The sequence below is a fragment of the Podarcis tiliguerta genome, assembly GCF_965153285.1.
Source record: "Podarcis tiliguerta genome assembly, chromosome: 4".
Classification (NCBI taxonomy): Eukaryota; Metazoa; Chordata; class Lepidosauria; order Squamata; family Lacertidae; genus Podarcis; species Podarcis tiliguerta.
In genome coordinates, this window is record NC_139537.1 from 96,851,757 (window position 1) to 96,866,767 (window position 15,011).

General features: G+C 46.4%; 1 long non-coding RNA gene across 1 annotated transcript in view; it reads left to right on the top strand.

Moving 5' to 3' along the window:
- LOC310675388 overlaps positions 1-15,011 on the top strand; it is a 139,143-nt gene that overhangs the window by 12,374 nt on the left and 111,758 nt on the right. The window contains exon 2 of the long non-coding RNA XR_014510090.1: positions 8,322-8,521. This is a non-coding gene — a long non-coding RNA (uncharacterized lncRNA). The remainder of the gene's footprint in view (positions 1-8,321; positions 8,522-15,011) is intronic.

The following is a 15,011-nucleotide window of genomic DNA, read 5'->3' on the forward strand; positions in this document are numbered from 1 at the left end:
TTATCCAGTTAGCAAGTCAGGAGTAAATAATCTAATCAAAATTTGGTCATCCTGAAAGTAACATTACAGAATCCTGTTTACATTAAGCCAACATTTCAGAAGCTTCCAGCGACAAAACTCTTGGTATTTCTGTGCATCAGATAATAATGAGACAAAGGAAGACAGAAGATCAAATATCTATTTGCGTGTCGAGGTCCCCAATCCACCCCCCAAATAACTCACAACAGACACGTAATTTTTGTTTAAGATTTTTGGCATGATTTTGGCCACAACTTTATTCAAATACAAACCGTGAGTGGTTGTTTAGGCATTGGTTAAGACTATCTGTCCCCCCGCCTGGGGACAGAACTGACTTCCGGGCACCACCGAAAGACAGTGCGGGGGAAAGCAAGTCGGGGAGGAATTGGAGCTGAGACACAGACCCTCAACTCTCACCCGCCTGCTCCCCGAAGGCTTGCCGGCCCTAGTCCCATTCCAGGGATTGGACGAAAAGATGGCAAGCCCCAGGATTCCTTTAACGGAATTCCCTTTCCGCAGCAACCATGGAGGGGCAGGCACAGCCTATCCTGACCCCTCCTCCAACGGAATTCCCTTTCCGCAGCAACCATGGAGGGGCAGGCACAGCCTATCCTGACCCCTCCTCCACCAGATTTATAACCAATGCCTAACCACAACCTTACAAGTTGTGACGATTTGCTACGTAGTAGGCAAAAACCACCCAGCCAGCCAATTTGCCAGGTGGAAAAATTCCTACCAGGCCCCTGCTCAAAGGCAGACGACCCCATGACAGGCAATAGCAAGGTCAACGCAACAACCCCTTACTCTAGGGCGGGTGGGCGGGTGATCCGTTGCACGCAGCAAAAGAGAAAGTACAAGGCTGCGTGCAGAGTATTTAAACCTTTTTACCCCTCCCACCAAAATTGCAACATAACTTTTACCCCAGCAACCCAGTGAACCAATCACTGCCCCAGGCCATCTTTAGAGACCTTGCCTGGTAACAGAGGGGTGGCTCAGTAGACCCCACCGCAACACGTGCTCTCCCTGAAGGAGAACACGCTTTGCGTGTCGAGGTCCCCAATCCACCCCCCAAATAACTCACAACAGACACGTAATTTTTGTTTAAGATTTTTGGCATGATTTTGGCCACAACTTTATTCAAATACAAACCGTGAGTGGTTGTTTAGGCATTGGTTAAGACTATCTGTCCCCCCGCCTGGGGACAGAACTGACTTCCGGGCACCACCGAAAGACAGTGCGGGGGAAAGCAAGTCGGGGAGGAATTGGAGCTGAGACACAGACCCTCAACTCTCACCCGCCTGCTCCCCGAAGGCTTGCCGGCCCTAGTCCCATTCCAGGGATTGGACGAAAAGATGGCAAGCCCCAGGATTCCTTTAACGGAATTCCCTTTCCGCAGCAACCATGGAGGGGCAGGCACAGCCTATCCTGACCCCTCCTCCAACGGAATTCCCTTTCCGCAGCAACCATGGAGGGGCAGGCACAGCCTATCCTGACCCCTCCTCCACCAGATTTATAACCAATGCCTAACCGCCAATCGAGCTCTTATGCTCGCCGCCAACCACTCACAATCCCAACCCAACCTTCAATCCTCCAATTACCGCATCCAACCAGACATCATTCCCCAGCTCGGAAAGATGTACCCCATCATTGCGGTAAAGGGCCAGAGCCTTGAAGGTAATATCCGGGTGGTAAATCACCAATCCACCCAATTCCGCTACCCTCTTGCTCACTGCGGAATTAATGTGCTTCCTGGCCCTTTCGGCAGCCTTGGGTTGAGAAATGCCCTGCCAATTGCTCCTTTGCAGTAATTGTGACCAAAATATTTTAACGGTAGGTATTAAGGTCACCAATTCCCCCAAGTCTCTTAGAATCACGGATTGCAAAGTAAAGCAATCAACCTTTGCCATATCATTCTCCCCCAACTGCACCAAAATTGCCAAAGGGGGGCCATGTGAAAGCACCCTCTGCTTAATTAGTGGGATGAATTCACTCCACCGCATTCCCCGTCTGGATATCCACGGCACCTGTACGTGCCGTGGGAAGCCGAGATCCCCTTCCAGACTGCCTCACTCTGATGCCAGCCCAGTACACGATGCTGTGCCCCACAATCCAGATACGGACTGGAGCGAGACCTGCACATGCTGCGGGAGGCCAAGACCCAGTCCCCTTCCAGCCTGCCTAGCTCTGATGCCAGCCCAGTAAACGATGCTGTGCCCCACAATCCAGATGCGGACTGGAGCTAGAAACATGGGCAGGAAGGCTGAGATGGCGCCCCCAGTCCAGACTCGTCAGGGTGCTTGCCAGCTCAGTGCATGATGCTGTGGCCGACAATCCAAATGCGAACAGCTGCTCCTATGAAAAAAGGAATAACAGACAGGCATCAGCACAGGCATCATTGGCGATGCTTCCTGACATAACCTTTGTCAGCGTCAGACTTCCAATGACCCATATTCACAATCCTGCCTACTAACAGGCCCCAGTGCGCAGCCTTTGCAGCAGCACCTATTTGGAAGGAATGAGGTGTGTTCAGCGGTAGGCAAGCCGCAGGCTGCAATAACAGGCGCACAATGTGAGCAATTAGATGCCTGTCGAACCAGAACCCATTTCTGTGCACTAGGATCGAGCCAGCCTCCAGGGGAACGAAAAGCCAAATATTTCCGGTATCCAATAACAGGGCAAGGGCCCACCTCACCTGTGACTGGAAGCCTGGTGGTGGCAACCCTGCTCACTAGGTCTGACTTAGAGCTCCAGACACTTATGACAAGCTCCAAAGCAGATAAGGAAAAGTCCTGAGGCAATAAGCCTCCGAACTCTCAGCCCCGTGCTGGCTCCAACACAATTTCCCCAACCCTCAGTACACCAAAATTACAGTGGAATACTGAAATAAGTCTTGTCTTGATCTTGAACCAGCCGACAAGTCTTAACTTGTTGCGGATACTGCATAGGTCAAACATTGACCGGCTTCCTGCCTGCTGGCCTGTGAAGGTCGGAGCCTATTCCAACCTTCCGAGACCCTGCGCACGACACACTTTTAGAAGGGTCTCTGAAAAATTAAAGCTTTACTCTAGCAGACATTGCAGCGGACTGAATTCTGATAGTTTTAACACCGCATCCGATCTGCAGCAGATGGGTGAATTACTGCAGGTCCTGCTCAGAGGATGGGGGCAGGTTCCTCTGAATGGCCGAGGACTGCCAGCTAAATTTTAAGAAATCAATCCCGGCCTTCTCATAAGACCTGAAAGCAGATGGGGAAACGTAAGCTACTACTCCTCATAATTAATAATTGTTGCCAAGTGCCAAAGGAGCTCCAGAAAAATCCGGTCTAGCTGGGCGTCCAGAGCCCAGGATCTGAAGCTCTCCAACTGAAAAAACGGGATAGAGTGACAGCAAAAACATTAGATGATCCCGAAATAAAGCGAGCAGAAACGCAATATTAAACCTTAAGCATTGCGAAGACTCTGCCAGAGCATGAAGACAGTTTTGCCAGGACTCTCACACTGTCTGGTTATCAGACCAAGACAGATCCGACGGTCCCTAAACTCCTCAGTCCAGATGTGCACTGACACTACAATGGGGAAAACTCGAGAAAAGTTAGGTTACATGTGATTGCCTTGCCCTGCCAGGCTCAAGGCCACTGTACATGATGATGAAGGGACCCCGGGCCATGAGACCACCTGGCCAAGCAGGAATGGAAGGAGCAGCCTGGAGCAACCACCCTGCATGCAAAATTTAACTGACCTAGGAATGATAGGATCTGACAAAGCAACACTTGCTTCAGAGGAAGTATTACAAGACTAACATCCTTCAAGGCAAACTGATTTCCACAGGCAAGCAGATGTTTGAGCAACGGTATCCAGCTAGCCCCAAATACGTTAAAAGGGGCAGTAGGACCCACTATCCTCCACTGCCAACAGAACACCCAGCTCCTCAGGGAATAAAGGGGCATCCAGTAAGCTAAGCAGAGGCTGGTGTCACAAGAATCAGCCAGTAAAATAATCCACATAACGATACCCCCAGTTAAACGAGTCTTGACTCGCAATGTTCAATCCAGAAAGGCGCTAAAGGACTCCAGTGCTGCACAGCCTATTGAGCAACCCACTGGCATCGCCTTATGAATATAAGGACCATCCAATTAAAGCCTAACTACTTAAAATCTTGAGGGTGAACCGGCAGCAGCCTAACAGCCAATTCAATATTGCACAATGCCAACAAGGCACCTCCTCCAATTTGTTGGTAAGCTCAACTGCCTGATCCAAAGATGCATATTTCACGGAACAATTCCGGAGGGATAGCATCATTCACTGAGGTGCCTTTGGGATGTGATAAATATGGATCAGATGGAATCGTATGGGGCTCTCTTAGGGACGATCCCTAAGAAGTCCCAACAAAGCTGCCACCGGGCCAGCTTCCTGCATACCAGCTTCAGGTTCTATTGCTCAGGGAATTTCCATTTGAAATGTGGAGCTGTCCACATGTCCCCGTCCCTGTGATCCTAGCGAGCTAAGGGGATGATGGCAGCCCTGCGTCTAACATTCCCATCATAGTGAATTACCATTTATAGAATAGTGGGGTTGGAAGGGACTCCGAGGATCATCTAGTCCACTCTCCCACAATATCATCATCATCATCATCATCATAATCTATTTGTACCCCGCCCATCTGGCAGGGCTTTCTCAGCCACTCAGGGCAGCTTCCAACAAAATATTAAAATACAGTAATGCATCAAACATTAAAAGCTTCCCTGAACAGGGCCGCCATAGATGTCTTCTAAAAGTCTGGTAGTAGACATCTGGTGGGAGGGTGTACCACAGGGCAGGTGCCACTGCCGAGAAGGCCCTCCACCTGGTACCCTGTAACTTGGCTTCTCACAGTAAGGGAACCACCAGAAAGGCCCTCGGCGCTGGACCTCAGTGTCCGGGTAAAGTGATGAGGGAGCATGCAGCTGTCCCATACAGGGACCAATCCTGCAACCTAGGCATTACCGGCACCATAGGCTGACCGGCTGAGCTATCCATGATGATCCCTAAAGACTTGGAACAGCCTCATCCTGACCCCTGGAGAGGTCCAAGGTGATGTCTGAATCATCATCAGCCCAGTGATGATTTATCTGCAAGGAGGTGTAAGCCTCATCACTGCTCCGCTTTTTCCTGCCTCTGAAGACACTTCCTTCCGGAAGAAGGCACCTGGGGCATCAACATGTCATCCTCTGCAGGAGAGGCAAGCTCTGGAGGCATCTGCAAAGGCCCTGTCATAGTCTGCAAAAAACCTAAACAATGTGAGGAACAGGTGAAACCAATGCTTTGTGCACCACATGGGGACGCTATTCAGGCCAGAAACGCTGCCAGAGGCCATCAAATTCTAGGGCCAAGCGGGCCAAGCCCTAGGATCACCTGTTAGGCCAGACATAAATGTTTCCAATGAGATAACAAACTCGAGGCAGCCCACCGCCTGTCCAGGTACCCCTGCTTGCCCTTTAGAGGGAAGCACCTCCTCAAGAAACCCCAAGTTCTTTTTGGGAGCAATATCACAAATGCGCCAAACTACCCAGCAACAAAATAGTCCAAAAGGAGCAGCTTGTTTTGTTATGTGATAACAATGGCTAAGTGGGGGATATGAACCCTGTCTCCCAGGTCCTAGTCCTGCGCTCTAGCCACTAAGCCACAACGGCTCGTCTCTAAAATGGCAGTTGCCACTATAAGGGAAAAACAAACTTGCAGAAAATAAACTTGTTCAGAAACAGCATAGTTAAAGAGCATACAAAGAGTGCTCATTGGAGGCACAGAGAGCCTCTGGCTCCACTCTGTCTGCCTAAGATATACATTAGCAACAAGTGAGCCTGCAAACAAACAGATACATTCTTATAGAGAGAATGAGTCACATGTCACAGGAACTTAACAATTGCTGTACTGCTAACTGTAGCAGGCTTAGGCTCGAATGATATGTGCAGGCCGTGCAGGCCGTGATGGCCTCCCAGCTTCTGCTCTCTGCCTTTTTTGTCTCATTGCAATATTAAAGGAACTCAAAATAGTGCTCCCGCCCAAGGCTAAATTAAAACTCAGCCAACAGCACTGCAATCACCCAAAATAAAGCCAATCTATGAGGATACTATAAACGAAAGTGATTCCAGGTAACCTGGAAATTTACTGTACTGCTAACTGTAGCAGGCTTAGGCTTGAATGATATGTGCAGGCCGTGCAGGCCTCCATGCTTCTGCTCTCTGCCTTTTTTGTCTCATTGCAATATTAAAGGAACTCAATATAGTGCTCCCGCCCAAGGCTAGATTAAAATTTTGGCCAACAGCACTGCACGCACCCAAAATAAAGCCAACCTATGGGGATGGTATAAATGAAAGTGATTCCAGGTAAGCTGGGAACCGCCCTGGCTAGCCCCACAATTAAACAGGCAAAAATGGGGAAAACCTTTTTGCAAAAGAAAACCCCTAATGGGGGCTCTCTCCCTATTGGGAAAGGCAAGCCAAGGAGGATTAAGCACAGGCAGTGCTCACAGGTACAGGGAGAATCTTCCCAAAGGGCAGGATAAGGGGTGGGGTGGGAAATCAAACAGGGGAAAAAAAGGGGGGGGGATTAAATTAATTAAGGGACTAGAGAAGATTAAAAAGAAGGGGAAAATAAAGAAATGTAACCAGACAATGAGAAGATCGCTCCACTGTCCTCCAGACAGTCCAAGTGCTCCAGGTGATCCGTTGCACGCAGCAAAAGAGAAAGTACAAGGCTGCGTGCAGAGTATTTAAACCTTTTTACCCCTCCCACCAAAATTGCAACATAACTTTTACCCCAGCAACCCAGTGAACCAATCACTGCCCCAGGCCATCTTTAGAGACCTTGCCTGGTAACAGAGGGGTGGCTCAGTAGACCCCACCGCAACACGTGCTCTCCCTGAAGGAGAACACGCTTTATTAATGTTTTTCAGGAATCCATGGAAATTGTTTCTGTCCCTTAAATCACTGGTTCTAAACAAGAAAAAGAAATGTATAGGTTTGTTCTGTGCAAGCAACTGTACAGTTTGGGCCATTCCTCAGACGTGGTACCCTGTGGGCAGCACCCAAAAGTCAGCCTAGGTGCACCCAATTGAATATTTATTTATTCATTATCGTATTCATTAGCAACCCACCCCTGTCTCAAAATAGACTGGTGTACGATATTAACATGTGCATCCTCCTACCAAAGTGACTTGCTGAGTGGGGTGGAGCCACTTATGGTACCTCTATGGCAGGAGGGCTGCTGTAGCTTAGCAGCAGGGCGAGAGGTGCGGTGGCAAGGAAGTTGGTGGAGGGCAAACACACCAGCGGAGCCAGTTAGGGGGTCCTGACAGTGTGTTTGCACCATGCCAACTTCCCAGTTGCCTTGCCTCTTGCCATTATGCCTGTCAGCAACAGCGACCCACCTGCCAGAAAGCTTCTGAGCTGCCTCTGTCATGCAGACCCTGACAGGCCTGCTCATCAAATGGTCCATGCACTGAGTACATCATTACAACAGGGTGGTAAGGATGTAATATATTTTGACACAACCTGACAGTATCTCATTTTGTAAGCTTTCAGAATGGAGAGGAGTGCTTACCTGGTGAGAAAAGAAAAGTAGTCCAGCTGGCAGAGGGGAAAATCTAATTTCCCAATGACTCTGATGGATATTTGTCATCAGTTAAAGGAATTATTCACTGCTGTGACCCTCCTTAACTTAAGCTTGACCCAAAGAAGATCAAAGATTCCCTAGCAAGAGATAATTAGTAAAGATATTAATTTAACAGTCAGAGGCTAAAAGAGATTGATTTATTAATTTCTCTAAAGGGTTAGAGCTCTGTATGTTCTTTTAAAACATTTTTTCTCGCTTAAAGGAGATATGTTTATGTCTAAAACATTTTCCAGTAATTTACATCGTATGTGAAGCTTACTCTTTTGATTAGGGGGCTCTAAGGTTTTTTCAATAGTGAGACTTTCAAGCTGTTGATTCCTGCATGGTTCAGGATAACTCAAATCTTTGTCATTTGGGGTGTGTGTGTGTGTGTGTGTGTGTGTAAGTGATACCCTGTTTTATTTTTTGAGATTGACACCTGTTGAAGAAGTGCTGCCAGAATATGAAGGGACAGCAAGCTCCTTTCCTTCCACATCTCCATAGAACAGCTTATAAGGCAGGAATGGGGGAAATGCAGATGTTGCTGGACTTTTACAGATCCATTATCTTTGACCATGCTGATGGGGGTTAGAGTCCACCAACATCTGGAGGGCCACAAGCTCCCCATCCCTGAGACAAAGGATTCTGTTCCTCATTCTTCTTTATCCCCCACAGCTCCGTTCCTTGTGATGGCTCTACAAACATTTTGAAGAACATTATGAGGGAAGTGAGGATCTCTTTAATGACATGGTCACTTCCCAGCAATAAAACCCGGAAGCAGAACTCTGAAAAGTGACTCCACAAGAGATACAGATGGCAGAGCCAGCTCCTGAGACCAAGAGGACAGACACACCCTTGGGCAAATCACTTGAGAGGTGAGTACTGATAGCCTGTGAAGATATGCTTTGCCAAGTACAGTTGTGCCTTAGATCCCAAACGCCTTGGTACTTGGATGTTTTGGCTCCTGAATGCCACAAACCTGGAAGTGAGTGTTCTTGTTTGTGAACGTTCTTTGGAAGGCGAATGTCTGATGGGGCTTCTGGGGCTTCCTATTGGCTGCAGGAGCTTCCTGCAGCCAATCAGAGGCTGTGCTTTGGTTTCCAAATGTTTTGGAAGTCAAACGGACTTCTGGAACGGATTCCATTCAACTTTCAAGGTACGACTGTATACCTAAAGCTCGGGATATTTATGATAGCCATTGGGCTGGGGTAGTGTAGTGGACTAGTGAAAGGGAGACCTGGTTCTAATCCCTGCTCCACCATGAAGCTCACCGGGTGATTGTGAACAAATGTCAGGGCTGGAATCAGATGCAGGTCAGCACAAAGAGTCAGAGTCAGTTGTCAATGAAGTCAACTCTTTATTCAAGGTAATGGCATACAACTCAGCAACACTTCTCAGTAGGTTTTGCCCCCATAGATCAGTTGCCAGGACAGAAGCTCCCTGCCTTCTCCTCTTTCTAAGACTCATCCTCTCCCAGATGTTTCCCAAGCAGCCTCAAACTGCTCTGGTCTGTTTTGCTCTTCATAGTCTTGGAGACCAGGTGGGTAGGAGAGCTTGTTGCAGCTGGAGAAGAAGACTCCCAGGATGCTTCAGCAGTCTCTTGACCACCACCCCTCCTCTGCTTCAGCCTCAGAGTCTGAACTGCTCCCTGTCACAGCTTCGCCCTGCTCACGAAACCTTGTTGGCCCTTCAGCATCCAGCCCCTCCTCCTAATCTTCTTCCTCTGACCTCTCCTTGGTGTCCCACCACAAACGCTCTGGCTCTGAGCCTTCCTCCCCTGGGGTTTTCCCTGGGAGTTCCTCAGCTGGTGCCTTCCACCACTCCTCTTCAGCCAGCCAGTCCCTGACAAGAAGTCACTCATACTTAGCATATGTTTCTTCACAGAGGTGTCATGAGGATAAAATGGAGGGTGTGGCAGGACAGTGGGTGGGGAGCATGAGCACTGCCTTGAGATCCTTGGAGGAACAATGGGATATATATGGGAGGCACACATATTTTAAGGAGTAAAAGAACCAACTTGAAATATGAGTCTCTGTTTCAGTATAGAATGCTGCCAGCTGCCCACTGTCTTGACTGTATTAAATTTCACAAAACTGGCTTTGGGACACTCTATAACAGGCTGACATAGGGTGGATTTTCTGATACATGTTTGTGCATTTAGCAGATATAAAATGGAGTTGCAGTTCACAATGGAAAAAGTTATTTTTAATTATGCATGAGCATGAATATGTATTTAGTGAAACAGACCCTAAGGGTTTTTTGTGGGGCTTTTTTTTTTTAACTCTAGTCAGTCTTGCAAAATTATTCTCATTTAGGGTACAAGTTACATTATAGCAGAAATCATGATTGAAATTCAAATCCTAATACTGTTAAAACACAATGTTAACAATGAAAATGCTTAGAGTGGCATTAAAAGTATCTAAGATAATGAGAATAAATGATGTGAATTAGAGTTAAATTAACAACAGATAATACAATTGCAGATCAAAAGCCAGATTGCTGTGTTATTAATCTTACAGTAGAAAAGCTGGGATGAGGGGCTTTTCTCCTCTTTAAGTTCTCTTTTGAGAAGCAGAGCTTTATAGAAGTTCTCACTTTGGGAACATTAGCATACTCATAACAGGAACATTCTAAATATTCATTCGGTGTGTTCATTTCTAATAAATCTAACTGATAACCAGGGGGAAAAAATGTATAACATGTTATGTTTATTCCAGAAGTCCTTGTAATACAGCAAAGTACAATCAGGAGGAGAAATTATTGGGTCTCATAGTTAGTAAAACATGGCATTTTATGGTTCATTCTAGAAAGATACAAATTATGAGTCCTATTACATTGTGGTTCATACAGTATAATTTCGCAAATATATATCGGGCTGTTTATTTGAAAGAAGTGGCGTTGCCTTTTCAGCAAAAGTAGCAGGTGTTTCAGTAATGATGTATTTTGGATGTTATTGGTTCTTCCTTCAGAGCCCTCTTATCATGCAGAGTAATTTGGCAAGGATGTTCAGTCAGGTTTCATTTCAAGAAAAGCTTTAAGCATGGGTTTAGTTTGCAACCAGTTCAAGACACTGCTTAAGCACACTTGGGATTTCATATCTTCCAACAGTTCCCAAATGGAAAAGCGGGGGGGGGGGGGGGCACTCTCTTTGCATACAGTGCTGGATTTAGGTTTAGGTGGTTCCCCAGCATAGGGAGCCAAGTTGAGGGGGGCAAAATTGAAAAGAGCCATCACTGAGAAGATTCGTTTGGGGACACCAAACTTTGGCCGTGCTCAAGGTGCAATACTACAAAAGATTATCAAAGTCCGGTGGCACATTGGGACTTGCAGGAAGAGGAGGGCAAGGGGCATCAGCTGCTGCTGCTGAGCTCATTGGTTCTGTTGCTGGCATGGAAGTGCCGCCTTGTAAACATGCGGAGCGGGTGCTTTCTCTGAGACCCAAGGCAGGCTGATGAAAGCCTCAGCCAGCTCAGCCAGCCCCGTCTTTTTTCCATATTCCATCGACAGTGCATGTATATGGGGCGCAGGGGTGTGTGTATAAACTGATGTAGAATAGAAGGTCCCTATTTTCATCTGAGGGGACGCGGGTGGCGCTGTGGGTAAAACCTCAGTGCCTAGGACTTGCTGATCGTATGGTCGGCGGTTCAAATCCCCGCAGCGGGGTGAGCTCCCGTCGTTCGGTCCCAGCTCCTGCCCACCTAGCAGTTCGAAAGCACCCTTAAGTGCAAATAGATAAATATGTACCGCTTTATAGCGGGAAGGTAAACGGCGTTCCGTGTGCTGCACTGGTGCTGTCTCGCCAGAGCAGCTTCGTCACGCTGGCCACGTGACCCGGAAGTGTGTGCGGACAGCGCTGGCTCCGGCCTCTTAAGTGAGATGAGCGCACAACCCTAGAGTCGGACACGACTGGCCCGTACGGGCAGGGGTACCTTTACCTTTACCTTATTTTCATCTGAGGAATATTGGAGGAATATGCCATAGCTGGAACAGAAAGCAGGTGCTACATGTAGAATTCTCCATCTCTAATCCAACCTAAGCATGTCCAGCTTTTGTTAAAATGCTAAAACCTGAATAACAGCGATTGGTGTCTAAGCAGGGCGGGAGGCTAACAAGGAAGGTTCCTCTTTACCTGCTGATAGATGCTGATAGGCATCTAGCTTTTCCAAAGGGGCCTGCACTCATATGAACCTTCCTGGGACTGAGGATTCTGCTTGCCGGCCCACTGTCACGGTCCATGAGACTGGTGGGCACTAGAGACAGGTGCTTTTCCTTTATCTCTGGGATTCTCTCTCAAAGGAAGTACATACGCCCCCAGTTTTGTTAACTTTAATTGGACCTTGGAAACTTGTTTCAATCTGTATTTTACGAGGAGTGCTGTGCTAAGCTCTTAAACTGCAGCCATTTTTAGTTTGGTGATTGGATTGCTTTGTGTGTATTGTAAAAAAATGTGTCCGGAGGAGGGCAATCAGGTTCGGAAGCAACATCCTATGGGGAATGCTTGAAAGAGTCAGGTACGCTTAGCTTGGAGAAGAGAAGATTAAGGGGAGGCATGATTGCCGTCTTCAAATATGATGGCCTTTCGCATAGAAGATAAAATATGTTTCTGAATGCCAGTTGCTGGAAACAGGCCAATGGCTTGACCCAGGAGACTCTTCTGAGTAGACATTCTCTGTTGCTCTAGCAAGCAGGACTAGAACTAGGCGCACAGGAAGAAGCTGCCTTATACTGAATCAGACCCAGTGGTCGCTCTAGCTCAGTATTGTCTACATTGATGGGCAGTGGCTATCCAGCATTTCTGGCAGGACATCTCTCCCAGCCCTACCTGGAGATGCTGTGGGTTGAACCTGGGACCTTCTACATTCAAGACAGATGCTCTACCACTAAGCTGTGGCCCTTCCCCTCTGTAACTAATGAATGGAAGTTGCAGGAAGCAGATTTCGTGTAACGTTCATAGAAACTTCATAACAGTAAGAGCTAGCTGACATTGGAACAGATTGTCTTGGAAAGTGATAAGATCTCTCTCACTAGAGGTCTTTAAGCAGAGGCGGGACTGCCATTTGTCAGGTCTTCTCTAGCTGCACCCCACATTACAGATCCTGCACTTAGCGCACTGCGTTGGACTAGAAGACCACTAGATGACTTTCCAGTTCTCAGAGTCTACATTTGTACGCCTCCTTGGGAGACCTTTGCCTTGAATGGCAGCATAGAAATCCCTTAAATAAATACATTTTTGTGCAATGCAGCAATCGGTCTACAGGGTAGACATGACCATAGACAGCAAGGTCTGTGTTGGGGAGATATAGTTTTCTACTTGAACATGCATTCAAGGCAGCTCTCACTCACTCACTCCAAGTGAGTAACAAATTATAATAATTTTTAAAAGGCAAATACGGCCTCTTAAGTTCCCGCCATCTTCTCCTTTTAACTTACTAGCATCTGTCGTTCTTGTTGTTATTTTTACTATGGGGTAGGTCTTCATGTTTTACCAAGACTAAATAAAAATGAAGTACAGTATCTTAACGTATTATGCATGTCTTAATACCGCAGCATCTCCAACATGTCTCCATCAAAATTGCATGGTTGAATAATGCCTTTTAATGGTTTAGTACAAGCGAAGTTTATAAATATTCATGTGTAAGCACCCTTATTAGTATGTGTTAGATAATGAATATTAATGACTACCTTACTCATGCAAAAGCAAGTGAACACTGTATGAGATGAGCATGGATATTTTCATTAGGACAAGGCAAGGAAGAGCATATCAGCCCAGCCTCTTGCAGGTGATACTACTATTGACATTCTTCCAGTTATACTGTAAATAATATTTAATTGTTTTACTGCCAATTATCTCCCCCTGCCCAAAGAAGAAATGTGATCTGTTCAAGATATGAACATCTTTTTGTTTTAAGACTCCCAATAGGCAGGAGTATGATTAAGCCAAATATTTGACAACAATTAAACTAAACCAATGAACATTTGCATTAATTTTATGAACACAGTTTCAGTATCACTATAATTTCATAATTTTATTAGCATGCAATGCATACCTAACTCACAGGCTTAGTATATAAGAGGAACAAACTGATACTAACCACGTGTACTTAGAAGTAAACCCCACTAATTTAGTGAGATATGCTTCCAAGTTAGTTTACTTAAGACTGTAGCCAGAATTCCTAAAGGAACTCGAAAGTATACATCAAAATAGATCAATAAATAAGCAGTTAATAAACACATTTTAAAAATAATAATAATTTGTACACGTAGCTGTACGGCTAGTTCACACATGCTGGTTCACTTGAATGGCAGCAACATACAAACAGCAGCACTGGTATGATAGAATCATACAGAATTGTAGACCTCAAAGGGCATGTAGTCCAATCCCCTGCAATGCAGGAATCACAACTAAAGCATCCATGACAGATGGCCATTGGGATTTGAATGTATATTGCAGATAGGGCCTCATTTACATTCCCCAAACCAATACACAAATCAAAACATAGATAGCCTTTGAAATTCACACTTCTCTGTCCATTCCCCCACTTTAAAATGCATGAAAATATGCACAAAAATGCTTAGAATTTCCATGCAGATCTATGTCTATATCTATACACAGAGCAAACTGTTGAGGAAGAGAAGAAACAACAACAACAACAATTTATTTATACCCTGCCACTCTGGGCGGCTCCCAATAGAATGTTAGAAACACGATAAGACATCAAACATTAAAAACTTCTCGAAACCTTCAGATGTTTTCTAAAAGTCAGGTACAGTGGTACCTCGGGTTAAGAACTTAATTCGTTCTGGAGGTCTGTTCTTTACCTGAAACTGTTCTTAACCTGAGGTACCACTTTAGCTAATGGGGCCTCCCGCTGCTGCCACCGCGCGATTTCTGTTCTCATCCTGAAGTTCTTAACCCGAGGTACTACTTCCGGTTAGAGGAGTCTGTAACCCGTGGTACCACTGTAGTTGTTTATTTCCTTGACATCTGATGGGAGGGCATTCCATAGGGTGGGCACCACTACCAAGAAGGCCCTCTGCCTAGACCCCTGATTCATCCATCATCACCCTGAATCTATTGTTCATTCATTTGTATCCTTTGTCCTCCTCTGAACCTCTGTGAAGACACACACTGAATCATTCCAGGTCTGCGTCCTCTTTCCCTGCCTGTGTTTCTTAGGGCACCCACCCACCTATCTTGGCTTTCCCTTCTGCCCCAAACAATGCACCCAGCCCTCATTGCGTTCCCTTTTTTCATGGAAGGTGATCAACGGGTTGTGAGGGAAACTTAGGCCACACTCTGGCAAGAATGTGAGCATTGAGGTGGAAGAAACTGGAGTTCTAAGTTGCTGCCCCCTGCCCCTGCCA